General features: G+C 42.0%; 1 protein-coding gene across 1 annotated transcript in view; it reads right to left on the bottom strand.

The window, feature by feature from the left end:
- DLC1 (DLC1 Rho GTPase activating protein) overlaps positions 1–23,023 on the bottom strand; it is a 540,558-nt gene that overhangs the window by 224,604 nt on the left and 292,931 nt on the right. The window lies entirely within an intron of this gene.

Here is a 23,023-nt window from a genome sequence, read left to right as displayed (position 1 = left end):
GTAATTTTGGGGGTGTTTCCAATGTCTTGGTACTCCAGGGCCTCCAAAAACATGATAGGTAGTCAGGAAATTAGATGCGTAATTTATGTCCATAGAAAGCCTTAAGGTGCTGCAAGAGCATTTTGAGCCCTTCCATGTGGCTAGGCTGTAAAAAAGTCTCACACATATGGTATTGCCACATTTGGAAGGAATAGCAGAATATGTTTTATGGTGTAATTCTAAGAATTCCTATGCTGTGTGTTAGAATGTATGCATATGCTGTAAAAAATATCTTATTAACAACATTGTGGAAAAAAAATATTTTTACTTTCTTTCCACATCTTTCCACATTTTTCAAAAACTTATGGCAACAAAAACTTCAAACGATTCTCCATGCCTTTTAAAAAAGCGTTGTTTACGACAAAATATGGTCATTTTGTGGGTTTTTACAATGCCCTGGTCCCCCAGGTCCTCCAAAAGGTGAGGAAATTAAATGTGTAATTTATGCCCCTGAACACCTGAAGGTGCTTCAGGGGCATTTTGAGCCCCTCTTTGTAGCCAGGCTGTGAAAAATCTCAGACATGAGAAATCACCATACTCGGAAGAAGCAGCAGAATGTGTTTTGGGGTGTAATTCTAAGTATGCCTATGTTGTGTGTTAGAAATATCTTATCAATTGACAACTTCTCATTTTCCAAAAATTACTCCCTATGCCTTTTTAGAAAATACTTTGGAGTGTTATGCTTTCCAAAATGGAGTAATTGTGTGGGTGTTTTCACTGTCCTAGTGCTCCGGGGCCTCCAAAATTGTGAAAGATGGTTAGGAAATGAGATGTGTAATTTATGTCCCTGGAACACCTGAAGGTACTCTTTGGATAATGGGCCCTTTTTTGCATCTAGGCTGTGAATAAGTTTCACACATTTGGTAAATCAACCACATATTTGGGAGGCATTGCAGAAAGTGTTTTGGGGTGTAGTTGTAAGCATGCCTTTGCTGTGTATGTGTGAGAAATAACTTGTTAAGATGATAACTTTGTGAAAAAATTTTTTATTTTGTTTCTTAATTTTCCCAAAAATATGACAAAAAACATAACTTAAAGGGGTTGTAATGGAATTTTTTTTTTCATAATAAGCATCCTTTACCTGCAGACATTTCTCTTTTCACTTCCTCATTGTTCGTTTTTGCTCAGAAGTTGCTCTATTTCTTCTCTGTTCTGTTCACTTCCTGCTTGTCTGATTTCACTGACCACCGTGACGGGAGGCTTTACTGCGGTGGCCAGTAACATGCTCACCCCCTCCTGGGAACTACATCTGTGTGGCAGGATGCTCTCTACGTGTTAGAGACTTCAAGGAAGTGTGAATTACTGGGCGTGCCACAATTCATACTGGGAAATGTAGTTCTTACATGAACGAGCGATGCAAACCAGGAAGTGAATGAGAGAACAGAAACTAGAATGCCGAAGGTGATATAGATGAAGGAATTTAATAGGTATTTACTCGTTTTTTAACAGAATCATTACACTATTCTGTCTGTCTACCTTGCAGACATTAATTTTAGACAAAAAAAAAATGTTCCTTTACAACTCCTTTAAGAAACTCACAATGCCTCTTATTACATACCTTGGAATGTCTGTCTACTTTCCAAAAAAAAGGTAATTTTGGGGGTATTTGCACTGTCCTGGCATTTTAGGGCCTCAAGAAATAAGATACAGTCAGTACATCAGGATTAATATATTTTCAAATATATACTATACTGTAGTTTGTAGACTTTATCAAACTTTTACATACTGTAGACTTTGATTTATTTTTATCAAACAAATGTAGCAGAATGCATTTTGGCTTAAATTTCTGAAGAAAGATTTTTTATTTGCAAAACCTTAAGAAAAGGTTTTATGACAAAATATTTGTTTCTTTTTTTTGCTTATATAGCAAAAAATAAAAACGCAGTGGTGAATAAATACCACCAAGAGTTATTGTCATTCAAAGTTTCACAGCGCTGAAAAATTAAAAATGGCCTGGGCAGAAAAGGGGTAAAACAGACAAGTCTTGAAGTGGTTAATGTCACCTATATCTAGTAAGTGGGCCACCACTGCAAATGATAGTTGACCAACCATAACTCTAGTGGAAATTAACTTATATCTTGTTACAATCTTCATATGTCTATGCCCCACCTCAGTTGCTACTTAACAAGGCCCATCATGTTTGCTTTTTTTTTCTAAATTGTCGTTTTCTTTAAAATTTGTTGTAAATTTAGAAGGCTAACAAGGACATTAAATATGTATGTAGTTCTTGCACAACTTTTCGTTGAGTAATGTTTCTGTATATTATTTACCAAATTGGTCATAGCATTCCTATTTAAATATTTTTTCAAGCTTACAGCCATGTCTTGTAGTCTACAAGAGCAAATACTAGGCCAAATCAATATGAGGTTAACAATTCCCAAGCAGGGTGTAGGAATTCAAAGTGATAATCAGCCTTTGCTTCCACCATGTCAGATAGGATTGCATTAGACAGCTCCACGGAATTATTTCATCATAGGTCTACAGCTGAGGCCAGTTGGTCATCATTAACAGGATGAAGTTCTTCATGACATCAGGAAAATTCTGTATCCAATTTCAGCATTTGGAATGATTTCAGAATGACTTTATAATATTTTAAACGACATGATTATTAAAACTGGTTTCATAGCTATTGTTCATAGAAGGGATTTTTTTTCATCTGATGAAAAAAATAGTCATCTTTTTCATCTGATAGTCATTGAATTCCTTAATAGTCTGGGGTTCTAAACTTTTTGTATGGAATGTCTGCTGTTTAGTTTTTCTAAGTTAGAAAAACAAGCATAAATGTAAAAAAATATATAATCCTGTAGCATATCAGGAAGGATATATAACAACAGGTGTTCTCGGAGCTACATATAGCTATGTCTAAAACAAGCAACTGGTTATAAAGTTTCTTACTTCATTGCAAGATTTCTAATTTAAACATATAACAATGCTAAATTAATTTATGTCATTTTAAAAGAGAAAAGAAATACATTGTCCACAACTCCTCGTACAAGCTGGTCTGGTCTCACTACAATTCTGTCTGATTTGCTCTCTCTTCTTTCTCATAGTATACACTTACTGCACCCCTACCTCCTCTATATTATACCTACCAGCACTATCACAAATATCTGTAAAACTGGAGACTATCAACTTCATAGAGGAGTAAGAACTTATGAAGCACCCACCTTGTGAGTATAACAATTGCCTGCTGACAATGGTTGCCTCACTAAGATACTGTTTTTCAGACAGCTTACTAATTTCAGGGCTTGCCTACTCTTTTTGCCTACAAGGCCCTTATTTATGTATATACAATATATTTATTTGTATTTATAGGTTTTCCTTGTTGACAAATTAAAAGTGTCCACTTTAAGACATGGTCTTTGGTCATTCTTATAAAGAAAGGTTATTACAGAAGTCAATTCCACAGAGATGGAGCTCAGTAGAGAAATTCCAAGTTCATTCATTATAAACATTTACCTAAAAAAATTAAACTGTGAAAAATATTGTAAAACCGACTTCTAAAATCAGTTCTATTCTGATTTCTCTATGAAAAGCTGTAGCCTAGAAAGAGGGAGTTTTTTTTTTTTTTTTTTAAATAACATTGGGAAGAGATTTGCTTTGTGTAACACCTAATAGGTATAACAAAGGCAGGTACTATGCTATCAACTAATCTATATGGGCAGAGGGAGAGCCACTGATTGCTTTGTCCTAATGCTAAATTGTGTTGTAATTGGGACCATCATCCCTAATACTATATAAACAAAGCATATTCTAACCATGTCCTCACAAAGTCTCTGCTGTAGTCCAAGCTGGAAGCACTCATGCAAGGGTTGCTATGGTAGGACTCCATGGGGCCACCCAAAAAAAAAAAAAACACAGCAAATATGGTAAGTGCTGTCTGCTCCACCATATACAGTACAGTGCGTAAAATAAGTATTGAACACGTCACCATTCTTCTAAGTAAATGTATTTCTAAGGCCTCGTACAGACGAGGGCACAGTCCGCTGAAAACGGTCCGCCGGACCGTTTTCAGTGGACATGTCCCCTCGGAGATTTCTGTCTGATGGTTGTACACACCATCAGACAGAAATCCGCGCGGACAGACATCGCGGTGTCTTTGACACAGTCTTCAAATCTTTAGTTCTTTCCATAGACTATTGGATTTAAGTCAAGTGGTTAGCTGGGCCATTCTAGCAGCTTTATTTTTTTTTCTTTGAAACCAAATGAGAGTTTCCTTGGCTTTGTGTTTGGGATCATTGTCTTGCTGAAATGTCCACCCTCATTTCATCTTCATCATCCTGGTAGATGGCAGCAGATTTTTACCAAGAATGTCTTGCCACATTTTTCCATTCATCCTTCCTTCAACGGTATAAAGTTTACCAGTACCGTATGATTAAAATTAGCCCCACACCATGATGTTCCTACATCCAAACTTCACTGTTGATATGGTGTTTTTGGGGTGATGTGCAGTGCCATTTGACCTCCAAACATGGTGTGTATTATGGCATCCAAAGAGTTCAATTTTGGTCCCATCTGAGTATATTAGGTTCTCCCAGTATTTCACAAGCTTGTCTAAATGTTTTTCAGGAATTAAAAAAAAAGCTTTAACATGCTTTTTCTTCAGCAATGGAGTGCTCGGCTCTAGACACCACTCTTACTTTTTATCGATTTTGTGATCACCTTATGTACACATCTGATGCAATGTTTCTACGATTTTATACTTTTTTTATTTAAATACATTTTTAAACCTGGGATTCATCTGCAATGTGGAGGCCCTTTTTATTTTCCTATAATCAATGCTGCTCTTTGGCGATAAAGAGAACCACCTTACTAGGGACCTCGTCATCACGGGCCAAATCTCGGTGTCATCGCTGGCCCTTTGGGTGCAAGTGTAGACGTACACCAATACTTCTACAGGAGTTCCAGCTGGAGTGTGTGCCCGTGTGAATAGTTTCTGCCTGTTTGACCCACAGCCGCTGGCGTGCGTCCACGACTTGGGGTAAGAGTGTTCACCCCCCTTCCCTGGTGTCGGATGCACATCCCTGGGTGCTGTGTAAAAATAATTCCCTGCACATTCCAGCTTCAACATTGCATTTTAGGTTTTACAACAGCCTGTGATCACATCTAGGGGATTGAATATGTTACCCTGAACTATTTCAGGGACTCATGAATGGTTATTTTGGTTACCCTGCTCCACAGTAGGTTGGATGTGCAAACCATTCCATATACCTTTTATGTTTGGACTTTTCACGTGCGTCCATGATATTGTATGATTTTGTGCTTTTCACAGGATTATTTTTCTATTTATATATATATATACATATATATATACTTATGCACATAGGGCCAGATCCACAAAGCAGTTACGCTGGCGTATCTATTGATACGCCGCGTAACTTCTAGGTTGCTCCGGCGTATCTTTGTTTTGTATCCACAAAACAAGATACGCCTGAAGCTGGGCTAGATCCGACTGGCGTACGTCTTAGTACGCCGTCGGATCTAAAGTGCATATTTACGCTGGCCGATAGGTGGCGCTTCTGTCGATTTCCACATCGAGTATGCAAATTAGCTAGATACGCCAATCCACAAACGTACGTCCGGCTGGCGCATTTTTTTACGTAGTTTCCGTAAGGCTTTTTTCAGCGTAAAGTTACCCCTGCTATATGAGGCGACTAGGGCTTTACGTAGAATTACGTTCACGTCGAAAGCATTGGCTTGTTGAGGGTTAATTTGGAGCATGCGCACTGGGATACCCCCACGGACGGCGCATGCGTCGTTAAAAAAACGTAATTTACGTGGGGTCAAGATGTATTAACATAAAACACGCCCACAACTTAGTGATTTGAATTGCGCGCCCTTACCCCGACACATTTACACTACGCCGCCGTAACTTACGGCGCAAATTCTTTGTGGATACGGGAAATACGCTGTAAGTTACGGCGGCGTAGTGTATCTGAGATACACTACGTCGGACTTACAAATGCGCCGCGCTACGTGGATCTGGGCCATAGTATTTTCAGTGTGCACATTGGTATAAAATGTTCATTCATTTATTTCACTAATTAATATTTTATATTGCGCACTCACGTCTGGATACCTATTCAGGGTTCCTATGCACTTTGTAGTGCTGCATTTTTTCAGTTTTTTACTTTTTATACAATTAGTCTTAATGTTGATGTAAGCAGCTTTTCTATATATTAGTAGCGCAACTTTATTTCCACTTTTTTATTCACAATGTCCCACCAATGTTATGTAGAATAAAGAATTTTCCATATTGGTTTTGGACTCTCCCTATAAATGTGGTCAACTCTCGAAATTCTGAAATTATCAAAGCAATGCCGCGTACACACGATCGGACATTCTGACAACAAAACCGTGGATTTTTTTCCGACGGAATGTTGACTCAAACTTGTCTTGTATACACACGGTCACACAAATGTCAGAAATTCCAAACGTTAAAAACGTCAAAAACGCAGTCACGTACAACACTACAACGAGCCGAGAAAAATGCGTCTAATTGATTCTGAGCAGGCGTAGAATTTTTGTGCGTTGGAATTGCATACAGACAATCAGAATTTCCGACAATAAATTTTGTTGTTGGAAAAATTAAGAACCAGCGCTCAAACATTTGTTGTCGGAAATTCTGACAGCAAATGTCCGATGGAGCATACACAGGGTCGGAACATCCGACCAAAAGTTCACATAAAACATTTGTCATGCGGCATTAGGGAGAGATAGACACAGCTCCAAAATGTATCATATCCTGTATAAAAAGATAACACAAAATTGAGTTGAGCATTTGCATCTTCTTGTCCTTGGCGCATTTAGTGAAGAAAGCTTTGAGGGTAGAGTATTTTAATAAGTCATATCATCTGGAATTTATCAACACCAACTCAGTGTAATGAAACATTCCAGATGTTAATTGATGTATTATGGCTTTAATCACACTAAAAAAGTCATACAGATGCACCCAATCCATAAGCATGTGGGAGTGCTAGCATGACAGCCTACTTTTTAACTACATATTTTTGATGAATAAAATAAAAGCCTGGGGGAGTAGCTAGAGATAGCCTTCCTTTTTGTGTGTTCTGAATATTCCGTAGCCAGTCAAACTTGAACAAGATGTTGTATAGGAATCTGTTTATGCTAGCACTATGCTAGCAAGGCCAAAAAGACATAAGTGCTGAAGGTGCAGTATATTTCAATAACCACTTACAGCTGTTATAACTTACATAGGAACTTCAAAACAATTTGTTCTCTATAGATATGTATTTATTGTATATGCACAGATATTCATGCAGCTCAGACTAAAATGTTGATGTGAAAATAGTTCTACAAAATCTGATCTTTATAAAAAAAAAAAAAATCCACATTGGAAGCATTTCTAATACTCTCTGACCGCCCACCTTAAATGTGCCATGGTGGTTTGGATCTATTTACATTGCTGCTTATCTTTGCTCTGCAGTGTGACAATTTTAACTTGGCAGTACCACTTATTTTTTTAAGTCAATGGGACCAGTTCTGGTGCTCTAATTTAATCTAATCTAAAATCCCTACTGGGATTGAAAAAAATAGGTAGGCTTTTAAGAGGTGGTAGCAGGTGCCCGCAGAATGTCTGCTAAACTGGCTCTCAAATGCCTCTGAGAATGCAATTCACCTTGAATCACTTTTTTTATAAAGGTGTTCGAGTTCTAGGAGGAAAAATGTATTCTGTGTTGTTCCATGATTCTTATTGTCAGGTCTAACTCAATGTCCTTTTAGGTCTCATTCACAACTACAAATGGGGCCATTTGTGATTCGCTGTGGGACATACGGTAGGAATACTTGTGATTAGCTGTGGACAGGTATCCCCTTTGAAAGCAATAGGAGGCTGATAGCTTCCACAGCCATACACGGCTGATCACATCGCTCATGCAGTGATTTACTGCTAATGATTGGCTCTAGACACAGACAGTCTATTAACTTTTCATTACTTTCAATGGATCTTCCCAACACTAGTCCCATTGGATCTCCTGCAGCTAATCACAAAAATACATTTTTTGCTAGTGTGAATGGGGCCTTAGGGTTGGACATTTCTCATCAGCATAACATATATGATTTAGGCTAAACCAGGAAAAACAACAACTCAGCTGCTATAATGCAGCTGTGGATTTTCCTACTATATATGCTAACTTATGTTAACACGGTCCAAAAAAAACGAATTCCAAGAGACTGCAAGGAACTTCTGGTGTCCGGACCCTCCTTCATTCATCACTGCTAAAGATGGCCATACATGGATCAAAATTTGGCAGGGACTGGCTGAATTTTAATCCATGTATAGGCACTATGGTCAGGGCCGGGACAAGGGGTGGGCAGAAGGAGAAGCAGCCCTGGGCACAGCATGTATTATAGGGATGGGGGCGCAACAATTTCCTATAAGGCTGACAAGAGTAGTAATAGTGGCATCACTACTTCTTTCAACCCAGCACTGGAAGTGGCAACTGGCAAGGAGATGAGGAGAGAGCTGGGAGGAGGTGCAGGCTGTGCTCTCTCTTCCTCTCCTCCTCATAAGCTTGCATATAATTAAGGGGAGTGGAGGGCACAATTTGGCATCTTTGCCCTGGACACTGGAAGATCTTGTCCCAGCTCTGACTTTGGTTGTACAGAAATTGATCTACTGATCGACAGCTGTACAACCACCCTGTTGGGTTTTCCCTGCTCGATCAATTAGTGTATTGAAATCTGCCCACTGTCAAAATACTATTACTAAAACTCTAAATAGCAGGGAGTTAGGGACTGGGGCAGCACAAGGCTGTACCCAGTTGTTAGTTAGGGACACCTACGTGTATAGCAAACAGGTCAAGTTGACCAGGATTTATTTTTGTAGTGTCGCACCTATGCAACACTACTCGCGAAAATGCTCCGATACCGGAAGTGACATCAGCTTGGAAGCAGAACTCCTTTTCCTCCTCCTTGTGACACCCCAGGAAAAGCCTGCACCAGTGGCAGTCCCATCACGTCCAAGTCCCACCTGTGAAAATTATTGGTTGCTTGGCCCACCTAACATCCCAGCAACCAATCAGGTGTATGGAGCCCCCAGCATTCAGAGGAGGACAATGTAACTTCCTCCTCCTGAGCCCACCTACTTCCCAATGACAACAATAGGGGCCTGGAGTCTGAGGAGTCTTTCTATCTGGCCCGGTACACTGCTGCTGAGCTAGATGGCTGGGACCGCATCAATATGCTTTAGTGGTCTTTCTTGAAATAATATATAAATAAATTATAGATAATTATGTTATACAGTATATAACTATAAATAAAACATTGAACAATATAGATTTCCTTCCAACTGGATATTTTATGTATGTAGGTGATGCTTTACTAAGCCACACGTTTGTATAGGGTTGGTGTCCTTGTTTATATTTGTTCTTATTAATGTGGTCTGTTGGCTGATGCAGTCTGATTGCTAAATATGCTTTTATGTTAAAACAATTTTATGATATACAAATGGCTAAATTCTTCCTATGAATAGTATTGTATATCATCTTCCACGATCTATGAGTTTAAAAGAACCCAAGTGTTTAATTATACAACAGTTTACTACATATGAGAAAAATGTATTATGAAAACAAACAAAGTCCCTTTAATCTCCATTATGTACAGGGTATTGATGCAAAATCCAGTGTTTTTGGCCTTTACCTTTTATTAGTAGGAACGTTGACAGGCAAGCATTCCTTAGAGTGTAGGCAAACAGCTTTAACACAATAGTAGAGCCTTCATTTCTTTCCCGCACTCCTACACAAAGCTCCTTCTAGACTGAAACATTGAGCAAAGCAATCCATCCCAAGTAGTTTTACAAAAAAGGTCACTTTTATTGATCCTGTATTGTTAACCTTTACATTCTATTTTATGTTTTAAGCTATTTCTGAAATACTAGAGAGGAATTAAGACTGACAACAGTAAAAGATAGCATTATTTAGCCTCCCATGATATATGAAGCTCATACAGCAGGTGCCCTCTGCTGAGACTAAGTTGAGTAAAGGTTATCTTCATTAACCTGTTCTGAAATATATAAATGATCTTGCTATGTATATTGTAAAATACCAGCATGATAAATGGTTTCAGTGCAAATATTAAGTACAAAAATGTTTATTCAATATGAAAACACATCTGTATGTGCTGCAAAAAAAAAAAAAAAGTATTATTTCTGCAGACAAAAAGGCAGGGGGTCAAAATCCCTTTAAAGTTAAAATAAAATAACTATGGGCCAGATTCTCAAAGGCGTTACGACGGCGCAACACCATTAGCGCCGTCGTAACACCTCATCTGGCCCCGGGTATCTATGCAACTGATTCTCAGAATCAGTTGCGCATAGGTACCCATTAGATCTGACAAGCGTAAGGCTATTACGCTGTCAGATCTTAAAAGTAATTTTTTTTCCCGCCGCTAGGTGTCGCATCGTCGCTTTTCCCCGTCGTCTATGCAAATTAGGTAAGTACGGCGATTCCCGAACATACGCGAGGTCGACGCAGCGAATTAACGTTGTTTGCGTAGCGTACCCGACGCGTAAGGTTGCCCCTGATAATTAGCAGGCGCAACCAATGTTAACGATGGCCGTCGTTCCCGCGTCGAATTCAATAAAAATTACGTTGTTTGCGTAAGACGTCCGTGAATGGCGCTGGACGCCATTTACGTATACATCTAGGCAAATGACGTCGGGGCGACGTCATTTAGCGCAATGCACGTCGGGTAATTTACCCGACGGAGCATGCGCAGTACGCTCGGCGCGGGAGCGCGCCTAATTTAAATGGTGCCCTCCCCATTTGAATTGGGCGGGCTTGCGACGAGAAATCTAACGCTACACCGCCGCAAGTTTACAGGTAAGTGTTCTGAGAATCAGGATGTAAACCTGTAGACCTGCGGCGGTGTAACGTAGATCTCATATATTACGCTGCCCAGGAGCAGCGCGAATGTATGAGAATCTGCCCCTTAATATATATATTTTTTTAAATGAATAAGTAATGGAAACATGAATTATTACAATTGACCTATGCATACATTTTATAAAATGTGGATAAGTAAATCTACCTCAGTTCAGATCACAAACAGTTTTTCAAAAAGTTATTGAACCTTGTGCCAAACTCCCTTTTAAGTCTATGGGGGCAAATTTTGTTATTCGATTCTGGCAATTTGTAGGTCTAATGCCGCGCACATACGACCGTTTTTCGGGTTGTAAAAAATGAAGTTTTTTTTAATGTCATTAAAAACGATCGTGTGTGGGCTCCAGAGCATTTTTCACGATGTAAAAAATGGGCATTAAAAATTTAGAACATGCTCTAATTTTTCACAATGTTGTCGTTTTTAACATTGTAAAAAATTATCGTGTGTGGGCTTTAACGACGTGAAAAAAACGTGCATGCTCAGAAGCAAGTTCTTAGACGAGATCGCTCGTTCTGGTAAAACTAGTGTTCGTAACGGAGATAGCACATTCATCACGCTGTAAAAGACTAAAAAGCGAGAATCGTCTTTTACTAACACAAAATCAGCAAAAGCAACCCCAAGGGTGGCGCCATCCGAATGGAACTGCCCCTTTATAGTGCCGTCGTACGTGTTGTACGTCACCGCGCTTTGCTAGAGCATTTTTTTTTCACGGTCGTGTGTAGGCAAGGCCGTTTTAACGATCAGGTTGAAAAAAACGTTGTTTTTTCTAGACCATTAAAAATGTCATTTTTTACAACCCGAAAAACGGTTGTGTGTATGCGGCATAATAAGAAATTTTCTTGTCAAACCAAAATCATTGGAAGCCTGACAATGGAAAAGGTATGTCCTACAAACAATTGTCAGCTCTCCCTAACCAATTCAATTCACACTGACAATATGGTTCCTGTGAGCCCAACCTTTAATAGGAAGAGGGGTGGGTTGCTCATTTCTTCAAATGACTGTCTTTTGTGACTCAGCTGACCATGGGCAAAGGCTGTGGGCTGCATTATAGGTGTTCCTTATTTCTAATGTTGAACCTGCAAAGTTTTTGGACAAAAGCTTTTGATTCGTGAAATTTGCCTAATTAATCAATCAATCACTCAATAAATTAATACAATTATATTAATAATATTATAAATAAGAAATAAATTAAATAAATAGTAGCGACAAACCTGAACCTCGTTTCTAATATGAAAAACACCTTTCACATGTATAAAGTAAATTTCTTGACTGCAAGAACAATATTCTATCCAGAAACTAAACACTAGCAATACTCTAGTAAAAAGTTTAAAGAGGACCTATACCATGGCTGTGCCCAAATACAGTCTTGCAGAGGATCGAAGACTTGATGCTAGTATTGTCTGTAGCTTCTAGTGTTGAGCAGAATACGCCATATTCGATTTCGCGATATATCTCGAATATATAGTCGAATATTCGAGATATATTCGCTAAATTCGAATATTCGTGATATTTTATCGAAATGAAATTATTGCGAATTTTCGCTATTGCGAATTTTCGCTATTGCGAATGCGAAAATAATTGCGAATTTTCGATAACTGCGGTAGGAGCACTCTGATTGGCTCAGAATATTCGTGATATTTTACAATACAAAATAATTGCGAATATTCGGCAAATGCGGAAGGAGCACTCTGATTGGCTCAGAATATTCTTGATATTTTACAATACAAAATAATTGCGAATATTCGGCAAATGCGGAAGGAGCACTCTGATTGGCTCAGAATATTCTTGATATTTTACAATACAAAATAATTGCGAATATTCGGCAAATGCGGAAGGAGCACTCTGATTGGCTCAGAATATTCTTGATATTTTACAATACAAAATAATTGCGAATATTCGGCAAATGCGGAAGGAGCACTCTGATTGGCTCAGAATATTCGTGATATTTTACAATAGAAAATAAAAAGTGTTTTGCATTGGTGGTGATTCTTTACTCTATCCATCTGTCACAGCCGTTTGTCAATCAAACACCTTGAAGATTGAACACGTTCATGCTGCATGCTTTGGACTTTTTTTCACTTCACATATCAAAGACATTTTTATGAAAGATTATTTTATTATTATTGGGACTATATTTCTTTATATATTTGTTTCACTGTGTATTTCACAAGTTATTTGCGCTTGCTTATTTTATAATTTGCCCATGTCTTGTCACTAGACATATTTTTTATTCTTGTAGAGCGACTCCATTTTCTGTCTTGTATTAATTTATGTTGTATAACATTTTTGAGTTGCTGCTGTATTCTCCCCTTTTTTTAAGGTATGCGCAATTTTTTCCTTCTTACAAAAAATAATAATATCAAACATACAAATATTCATAACAGAAACATACACAAAGCCCCCCCCTTTTGCATCAGAGACAATCAGAGTTCTCCTACCACAGTTATCGAAAATTTGCAATCATTTTCGCATTCGCATTAGCGAAAATTCGCAATTTTTTTTTTTTAAATTCGGCAACATAAAAGGATCGCCTCAGCTTAGCTACTCGGCCCAGGGTCTCTAATCATACCAGCAATGCTTTTAGACGTCGATAGGATGTGATCTGTTTTAAAAATAAAATTGAAAAAATGCGAATATTCGGAATTGCGAATATTCATTGCGAAATTCGAAATATATCGCGAATACTCGAATATGCCATATTCGAGCCGAATATTCGCAATACGAATATTCGTGAGCAACACTAGTAGCTTCCCTGCAGTTGACATTTTTTCCCCAAGACTGACTTGCTTTTCTTTGTTTTGCACTGTGCCCATGTGGTGGTGGCCATTTTGGTACAGGAATATGCTTGCCTCTTCATGTCAAATGCAGACCCCTGTTCATTGGTAATCTAATGAGCTAATGAACAAAAGACTGATGACTGGTGGGAAGAATGATTAACAGGTGCAGCAGAGGTGCAAGAACCACAGATCAGCAGCAGCACACGAGAAGATAAACATCTATGAGCATCAGAAGAGGTGGGGTATTAAGGATCTATAGAATTACAATGAATGGAATATGAGCAAAGAGATCCTTGCATTGCAGGTCCTTATTCGGGTTGTAAAAAACGATCATTTTTTGGGTTGTAAAAAAATGACGTTTTTCAGCCTCTAGAAAAAACAAAGGGCCAAATTCTCAAAACCATGTGTAAATTTAGGATTATCTAACTTATGTCATTTAAGTTACGGCGCCCTAAGTTGGTGTCGTAACTACCGTATTCTCAGTGCATTTGCGCACAAAACTGCGCCATCCTTAACTTAAGTTTCAATGCGTAAGGCGTGGTTATGGCAAGTGGGAATGAAGTGGGCGTGCTTCATTGTAATGAGCCGTGACCCCATGCAAATGAAGTGCCGGCCGTACTGCGCATGCGCGCACGAATCTGGACCTCAATGCGCATGTGCAGAACTTTGGTCAGCGCAATCAGTGAGATAGGTAAAAGGCCAAGCGTACTTAGTTTGAAGATCGCCCTGTGTCTAAATAGCCCCAGTCAAACACACTTCAATTGCAAAAGTATTTCCCTGTGTTCCCTTCCTAAAGCAAGTTGCTTCTGCTTTGAACGTTTGTCAGTGTTTGTTGGTAAGATTGTTTTGTGAGAAAAGTGTTTGTGGAGTTGGAGGGTATAGTTGGTGTTTGTTTTTGCTAATTTGTTTTTTGTTTTGATTGTTTGCCTGTTTGTTTTTCCTAATAGTTTTTTTTGGGTTTTGTTTATATTTTTTGTTTTCCTTTTTTGCCTGTTTGTTTTCGAATTAATAGTAGCTGTCTGTCTATTTTTTATTTTGGCTTGTTTGTAGTTTCTTTGGTGTGTGTGTGTGTATTGTTGTTTGTTTGTTGGGTGAGTTCCCTGTTGCTGGGTGTTGTCTGTCATGGCTCCCAAGCGCAGGAAGCTAAATTTTTCACCGGCAGAGAAGCATATACTTGCTCAGGGCGTCATTAAATTTGGGCGATTTCTCCATGGCCCTGAGAGCCACACCACCACCCCGGCCAGGAGGAAGGAGATCCTTCAAAAGATCACCGATCGGATCAATGCGGCGGGGGGGGGGAGACCAGGACCATCGCTGGAGTTCAAAAAAAAATAAATGACTTGAGGAGCGTGTCCCGGAACAAGCTGGCAACGCTGCATGCCCATACCAGGGGCACTGGAGGAGGGGGACCCTGCCCAGTCAGGATGAGTGAGGAGGAATGGGCAGTGGCCCAGTGTTTCCACCCACAGCAGGTGGTGGGCCTGCCTGGCTTTGACAATGATCCTCTTATGAGGACAGGTAATTTTTTGGAATTTCTATCTGGTGATTAGCATGTGTGGGTGGGGGAAGGGAAGATGTGCCAAGTGTATGGATCCAACAACCTGTGATTGTTTTGTGTCCTCCCCAGATGGCCAGGAGGTTGCAGCCCCATCAGCCCAGGAGGTGGCAGCCCCATCAGCCCAGGAGGTGGCAGCCCCATCAGCCCAGGAGGTGGCAGCCCCATCAGCCCAGGAGGTGGCAGCCCCATCAGCCCAGGAGGTGGCAGCCCCATCAGCCCAGGAGGTTGCTGGCCCATCAGGTCAGGAGGTTGCAGGCCCATCAGGGCAGGCTGCTGCACCACCCCCAAGACAGGCTCATGCAGAGTCCCAAGAAGGGCAGGATTCGCCATGGGAGGGGAGTGCCCACAACTCCCCTAATTTGGATGTTGAGTGGGAGGAGGATGAGGGGGAGGAAGATGACAATATTCTGATTGGGCAGGAAATAATGATGGGCCAAGATATGACCTTTGAATCATCCCCTGAGGGAACCCCACAGGCGCCCAGAAGTCAGGCCACCATCATGGGTCGCCCCTTCCAACCCTCCTCCAACATGCAGCAGCACCCATGGCTCACTCCAACTCCTCCTCCAAGGCCACAAGCCTCAGGGGCAAGTAGGATGCCGACCCCTGAAAACAGGGGGGGGGTTGGTGCGTCTGCCGGTCAGACCCGCAGTCTGTCTGCAATACAAAAAACAATGAGCAAGGTGGAGCGCAGCCTGGGTGCAATGAGGGAGTCACTGGGTGACGTGGCCACCAACTCCGTGGGGGTCATCACCTGTTTGTGGGACCTGAGGAACGCCACAACAGGTGTGGCCCAGGAGGTGACTGCCCTCACCCAGGCTGTGCAGGCCAATACCCGGGCTGTGCAGGCCAATACGGCTGACATAACTTCCTGTCTGACAAGGATAGCCGTTGCCTTGGAGGGAAGGCCAGCAGGAGGACAGACACCAGGGGAGGCTGCTTCCTCCCCTGTACAGTCCCCCCGCCCTGAAAATACTCCCTCCCCTGTACAGTCCCCCCGCCCTGAAAATACTCCCTCCCCTGCACAGTCCCCCCCCCTGAAAATACTCCCTCCCCTGCACAGACCCCCCCCGTGAAGATCCCCCAGTCGGCCGTGGCCGTCCCCGTGGCCGTCCCCGTGCCCGTGGGCAGCCCAGAAGGAGCACTCGGCAACATCCCTAATTTGCAGGGGTACTTTTTTTTTTTTTTTTTTACACTGTACTTATGATTTGGTATATGTGTGTGAATGATGTGTGAATGTGGGGGGATGGCATTCCTGAAAACATAAGGGTGTCACCCTCAGTTTTGGTGGAGTAGGGATCCCCAGGACCAGGGAGAAGTCATCCTAGGTTCCTGAATGGTGTATGAATGCACAGTGACATAATTGGAGCCGTGGCGGGGCGTTACTGCTCCCAAGTACCAAAGGGGGGGGGGGGTACTTGGATCTAATCCAATTCGATGTGCATGTGATGTGTCTGTGCTAGGGACCACAGTGACGTGCATTCATGCATTCTCATTGTGAGATAATTAATGTGAGTTTTGTAAATAAAAATAAACATTCTCTTTGGCATATAAGTAATGTGCATTTATTTACCAAAATAAAGATTTAAACGTCACATAATCTCTGTGATTTGGTCTTGGCAAATCAAAAACAAAAAAGGTATTAGGATGCATTTACTGGGCAAAGATGCCTTCAGACAGTTGTCTCCTGATTGCCTGGCCCTCAGCAGACCGGGTAGAGGGGTTTGGGGGGGGGGGGTTGCCTGGGTGGGGGGTTAGGTCAGGAGATATCTCCACATGCATGCCCCTTCTTAATGCAAAATTGTGCAGTATGCAACATGCACCAATAATTTTGCATACAAAGTCTGGGGAATACAATAGTGTACCCCCAGTCTTGTCCAGGCATCTGCATCGTGACTTTAGCATGCCAAAAGTCCGCTCTACTATAGCCCGGGTCTGGCTGTGCACCTCATTGTATTTTCGTTCTCCGGGTGTTTGGGGGTTCCTAAAGGGGGTCATCAGGTGGGGTCCCAATGCATATCCTGAGTCACCTGTAAGGGAAAAGACAGGAGGATATTAGTCATGCATGTGCCCCTTGTGATGTCTCCATCATGGGGGGGGGCATACCTGACACCAATGTCACTCACCAATCAGCCAGCTGTCTCCATACACGTTCATCTCAAAGTCTCTGTAGATCTTGGTCTGCCTTAGTATGAAACTATCATGGCACGAGCCGGGAAACTTGGCACAAACGTGCCAGATGAGGCCATGTGCATCTACGATCATCTGGACATTGATCGAATGCCAGCCTTTCCTGTTTCTGAACAGGTGTTCAGTATCATGGGGGGGCTGGAGTGCCACATGGGTGCAGTCAATCGCCCCGATGATCTTAGGAAAGCCAGCAATATTGTAAAAGTCTGTCATTGCTTGCACACGCTGGTCCTCCTGGGTGGGCATGACAAACTGGTGGCTCATGCGCCGCAGTATGGCAGGGACCACCTGATGTAGGCATTTACTCATGGTTGACTGCACCATGCCAGCCACACCTCCAGATGCTCGCTGGAATGAGCCACTCGATAAAAAATGGAGGGTTGCCATAACTTTTTCAAGAGGTGTCAGGGCATGGGAACGTAGGGTTGGGGCGATTAGATCCTCATGAAGGAGTTGGGTGATCTCCAGGATGGCCTCCCTATCAAATCGGTAGTTGCCGATGACCTCATAAACTGGCATTTGCCAAATATCACGGCGTGGCCGATAAACACGCGCCTGTGCCCTCATCCTCCTCCTCTGTGCCCTCCTCCTCCTTTGTGCCTGTAAGGCAGCAAGTGCCGTCAAAATCATTGCTGGTCCTGGCATTTTTCAACAACAACCTTCACAACTAGAGCTGTAACCTCTAGTCACTTCCTTCTGCAAACCCTTCCACAGCATGTGTAAAATTAGGGCTGGTTTTATAATGTGGAAATTTAGTCAGAAAAACTAACAGGTGCGCACAGGGCGGAAAATACGGCACACACACTTAATTCTGAGAATCGCCCTAACTTCCTCATTTGCATCTTTGCCTATCAAAAACAGCGGCGAGCCTAGCGTAATTTGCGCCCGGGAATGCGCAGGCGTAACTAATTTAAGTACGGCTGAAAATACGGAAATCTTTGCTTAAGTCGTTTTGACGATCGCGCGCAAATATACGCGCCGTGTAAAATTAGAAAAATGGAGTTAAGTCTGCGTATCTCTTTTGAGAATTTGGGCCAAAGTTTTTTTCAACTTCATCATTAAAAATTTTAAAAATGCTCTAGCAAAGTGCGGTGACGTACAACACGTACAACGGCACTATAAAGGGGAAGTTCCATTCGAATGGCGCCACCCTTTGGGCTGCTTTACCTGACTTTGTGTTAGTAAAAGACGATTCAGGCTTTTCTGTCTGTTACAGCGTGATGAATGTGCTTACTCCATTACGAACGGTAGTTTTACTAGAACGAGCGCTCCCGTTTCATAACTTGCTTCTGAGCATGCATGTTTTTTTCACGTCGTTAAAGCCCACACACGATCATTTTTTACAACCCGAAAAACGACATTGTTTAAAACGTCGTGAAAAAATAGAGCATTTTTTTTGTTGTTTTTCAGAACACGAAAAATGCTCTGAAGCCCACACATGATCGTTTTAAATTACATTTTTTAAAAACGTTGTTTTTTACAACCCGAAAAATGATCGTGTGTGCGCGGCATTAGATACAGCTTCCTTTTCAGCAGCCCAATGAGACTTATAGTAGTGACATTACTAATAGTCACTACAGTGTTCAGGAAGCCACTTCAAATCTTGTGATACATGCAGTCATCAGAGGAAGGAGTGAGTAGGATATGTGTTAAATGGCCTCAAATTTCAGACATAGTGCCTAGGTGATGTCACATGTCAGGAAATTTACTTTTCATATAGAGTTCAAGGCAACAGTCAGATTTTTTTAGGGTACTTCTAAACCATTAGTAAAGTTGACTCTCATCCTCTTTAATCACGTTGCACAGTTCTCCTCTCCTTAATGCTGACTTCTGATACATAATTATATGCCGATATCACAATCATAGGAGACTTTGGGGCATCTCCAGCACATTGCATATAAACAGCCACATGTCATCAATACTTAGCTGCAAGAACCTGGAAGAGACAGGTAGCCCCCTATTGATGTCAGAAGGGAATGTGGTGGCACAGAACCAAGCACGCTTCGGTAGTGCAGTGGGTTACACCAAACAATGCTGGATTCCCTGGGTGTGTGAGTATATTTATTGAGGAAAACCGAGTGTCAAGGGAAGAGGAAGGAAAATAATTCTAATGGAGGGATGAAGTTCCTTTTTAACCATTCTTTATATTCCCCTTTCATATTTACTTTTTGAGTAGATTAAAAAGGGACATAAGAACAGTGCATTCAAAGGCTCTCAGAATTCTATTGCAATGACTAAATAGCCTTTCAATTGTTAGGCCTATTATCAAGCGAATATCATCAACTAAATTACTGCCCACCCAGAAGCAAACCATTAGTGGGTCATTAGTACTGTAGAATGACACGATTTTTAGGCTTCAGCTGTCTCCATTACCTTTAGAACTAGGGGATCTTTTTCCTGATATGGCTTAATGTCTGATTGAATCCAAGTTTTCTAGTGGAACTGGAAAGAAAGCCCTTTATAGTTACACAATGTGACATTGGCAGATCAAGACAGCAGGAAACCCTAATTCAGAGATAACACATTGACATCCAGTAATTGTTTGACAAAGTGCCCAGAGTAGATGAGCAAAACATCTGCTCTATTTTGCCACCCGTTCTGCCCCTATGATATTATCTGACATTGGTATACAGTGTATAAGAGCAGGTTCCCACTGTTTGGTGTGGGTGCAGTGTGATTTATGAGAGTTTTACCTTCTACATTAGGTGCACTCTCATTGACTTCTATTGTAGAATGCGTTTCATGATGGTGTATCAAAGTCACAAATTCTGTATGTTATGGAAGTAAGTGGGAATGCACCTAAAACCGCATGTAAAACGCGGATACAATCGCGCTGCACCTAAACTGCGCACTGGTGTCAACCTGGCCTCAGTCTAGACCTGATGGGAACATGAATCCATAGCTACCCCCAAGACTGAAAAGCTCATTATGAAAGAATGTTTACTTTTTCAGTATTACATACCCTCTTTTTCTTTCTTAGGTTCTCAGGGCCAGATTCACATAGATCCGCGGCGGCGTAACGTATCGCATTTATGTTACACCGCCGCAAGTTTTACGGGGCAAGTGCTTGATTCACAAAGCACTTGCCTGTAAAGTTGCGGCGGCGTAGCGTAAATCCCTTCGGCGCAAGCCCGCCTAATTCAAATGGGGTGTGGATCATTTAAATTAGGCACGTTCCTGCGCCGAACGTACAGCGCATGCTCCGTTTTGAAATTTCCCGCTGTGCTTTGCGCGAAATTACATCGTACCGACATAATTTTTTGGACGTTGACGAGAGTTATGTCCTTTCCAATTCACGGACAACTTACGCAAAAAAAAAAAAAAATTAAAATTCGATGCGGGAACGACGGCCATACTTTAACATGGCAAGTCTATCTATACGCCACTAAACAGTAGCTTTAACTATACGCCGGGAAAAGCCGACTAGCGACGACGTAAGAGAATGCGACGGCCGCGCGTACTTTCGTGGATCGCCGGAAAAAGCTAATTAGCATACCCGACGCGGAAAACAACGCAAACTCCACCCAGGGGGCGCCAAAGTATTGCACCTACGATCCGAAGGCGTACAAAGCCGTACGCCTGTCGGATCAAAGCCAGAAGCCGTCGTATCTTGGTTTGAGGATTCAAACTAAAGATACGACGCGGCAAATTTGAAAGTACGCCGGAGTATCAGTAGATACTCCGGCGTACTTCTTCTGTGAATCTGGCCCATAGTTCTTTAAGCTTATAATAAACTCTGAAACATATTGGGTTAGTATATTTTTTGCTCAATCTTTCTCTATGTACATTAACTTTCCTTTATCATCTAAAATAACTGTTCATTTATTAAATCCTTAAGTTAATTGAAACTTGAAACTCATACTTCCTCGAGAAAGATTTAATGAGAGCAGGCAACTGATAAGGCAAAGAGGAAGTGAGCACTATCACATTGCAAAGCAAAAAAAAAAATGCAATATAAAAAATAAAATACCTGTGCTGGCACAGTGACTTAGTAACATTGGGGTAGATTCAGGTACCTTTGCGCATTTTTTACGGAGGCGCAGGGCGTTTTTGCCCTGCGCCCCCGCAAATTTTCTGCACTACCCGCCATTCACGGAGCAGTAGCTCCGTAAATTGCGTGGGCGCTCCGGCAAAATGCCCGGCGTAAGCGCGCAATTTAAATGATCCCGTAGGGGGCGGGAATCATTTAAATTAGGCGCGTTCCCGCGCCGATCGTAGAGCGACGTGCATTGCGGCAAATGACGTCGCAAGGACGTCATTTGCTTCAAAGTGAACGTGAATGGCGTCCAGCGCCATTCACGATTCACTTACGCAAACTATGTAAAGTTCAAATTTCGCGACGCGGGAACGACGGGTATACGTAACATTGGCTGCCCCTGCTAATAGCAGGGGCAGCCTTACGCGAAAACCGCCGTACGCAAACGACGTAAACTGCGTTCGCAGGGCTCACGTAACGTTGTGAATCGGCGTTAGTATGCAATTTGCATACTATACGCTGAGCACAACGGGAACGCCACCTAGTGGCCATCGCAAGAATGCAGCCTTAGATATGCGGGCATAAGAGCCTTATGCCACGCATATCTTAGGCTGCAGTCGGCGTAACGATGTTCCTGAATCAGGAGCATTCGTTACGCCGGCGCAAGTAAGCAATTGCGCTGCGTAACTATGGTTACGCAGGCGCAATTGCTCTCTGAATCCGAGCCACTGTATTAAAACAGTGGTTCTCAACCTTTCCAGTGCCGTGACCCCTTGATAAAATTTCCCAATTTGTGGGAACCCCTAACAGTAAAATTATTTTGGTAGCGTCAGTTGTGAGCACCCAAGGCAAGACAAGTAATTTGCACCCCTAATCCACAGACATTTAGCACTACCCGAGACCCTTCCACTCGTACAGTATTAAAACCCCTTAGGGTACCATTCTTTCTCTTGGTTCTTTCTTTCCCTTTTATCTCTTTCTATTCAAATGTCTTGTTTTTTCCCCATCCCTCTCCCTAGCCATCTTTCTTGTTCTTTCTCTTATTCTTTCTCTCCTTTTTTCTTTGTTCCTCCCCCTCTTTTCCTCTACCCTCCATGTATTCTCAATTTTTATTCCTTCTCTTACTCCTTGGTGGTGGTGGTGGTGGTGGTGGTGGTGGTGGGGGGGGGGGAGTATGGGATGAGTGGCAATGCTGGTGGGGGGTGGGATCAGTGGCAGTGCTGGGGGGAGTTTTGATCAGCCAACTTAGGTGCTCTGATCAAGGTTATCTGCTGATCTGAGAACTGTAGTGGGGACTTTTAATGGCAACTATAATCACAGGTAGAGTTACTCACTGTGTCTCCGACATTGTGGTGTCTCGCAGCAGTGACACCTATGCCGAAATTCGGAGATAGGGTCTCCTCCAGCCCCTCCCACTTCACATTCCTCACCAGTCAGCTGACCTCTAGTCTCTGCCCCCCAGCCATGATGTGAACTGAATGGGCAGCTGCGAAGAGGCTGAGTGGGCGGCCGCAGGCTCCATAACAAGACCAGCTGGGTGACCACGAAAAGAGTTTCAGGAACAGCCCAGGATTTGATAAC

This window comes from Rana temporaria, chromosome 1 (assembly GCF_905171775.1).
Source record: "Rana temporaria chromosome 1, aRanTem1.1, whole genome shotgun sequence".
Lineage (NCBI taxonomy): Eukaryota > Metazoa > Chordata > Amphibia > Anura > Ranidae > Rana > Rana temporaria.
This window is presented reverse-complemented; position numbering and strand designations above follow the sequence as displayed.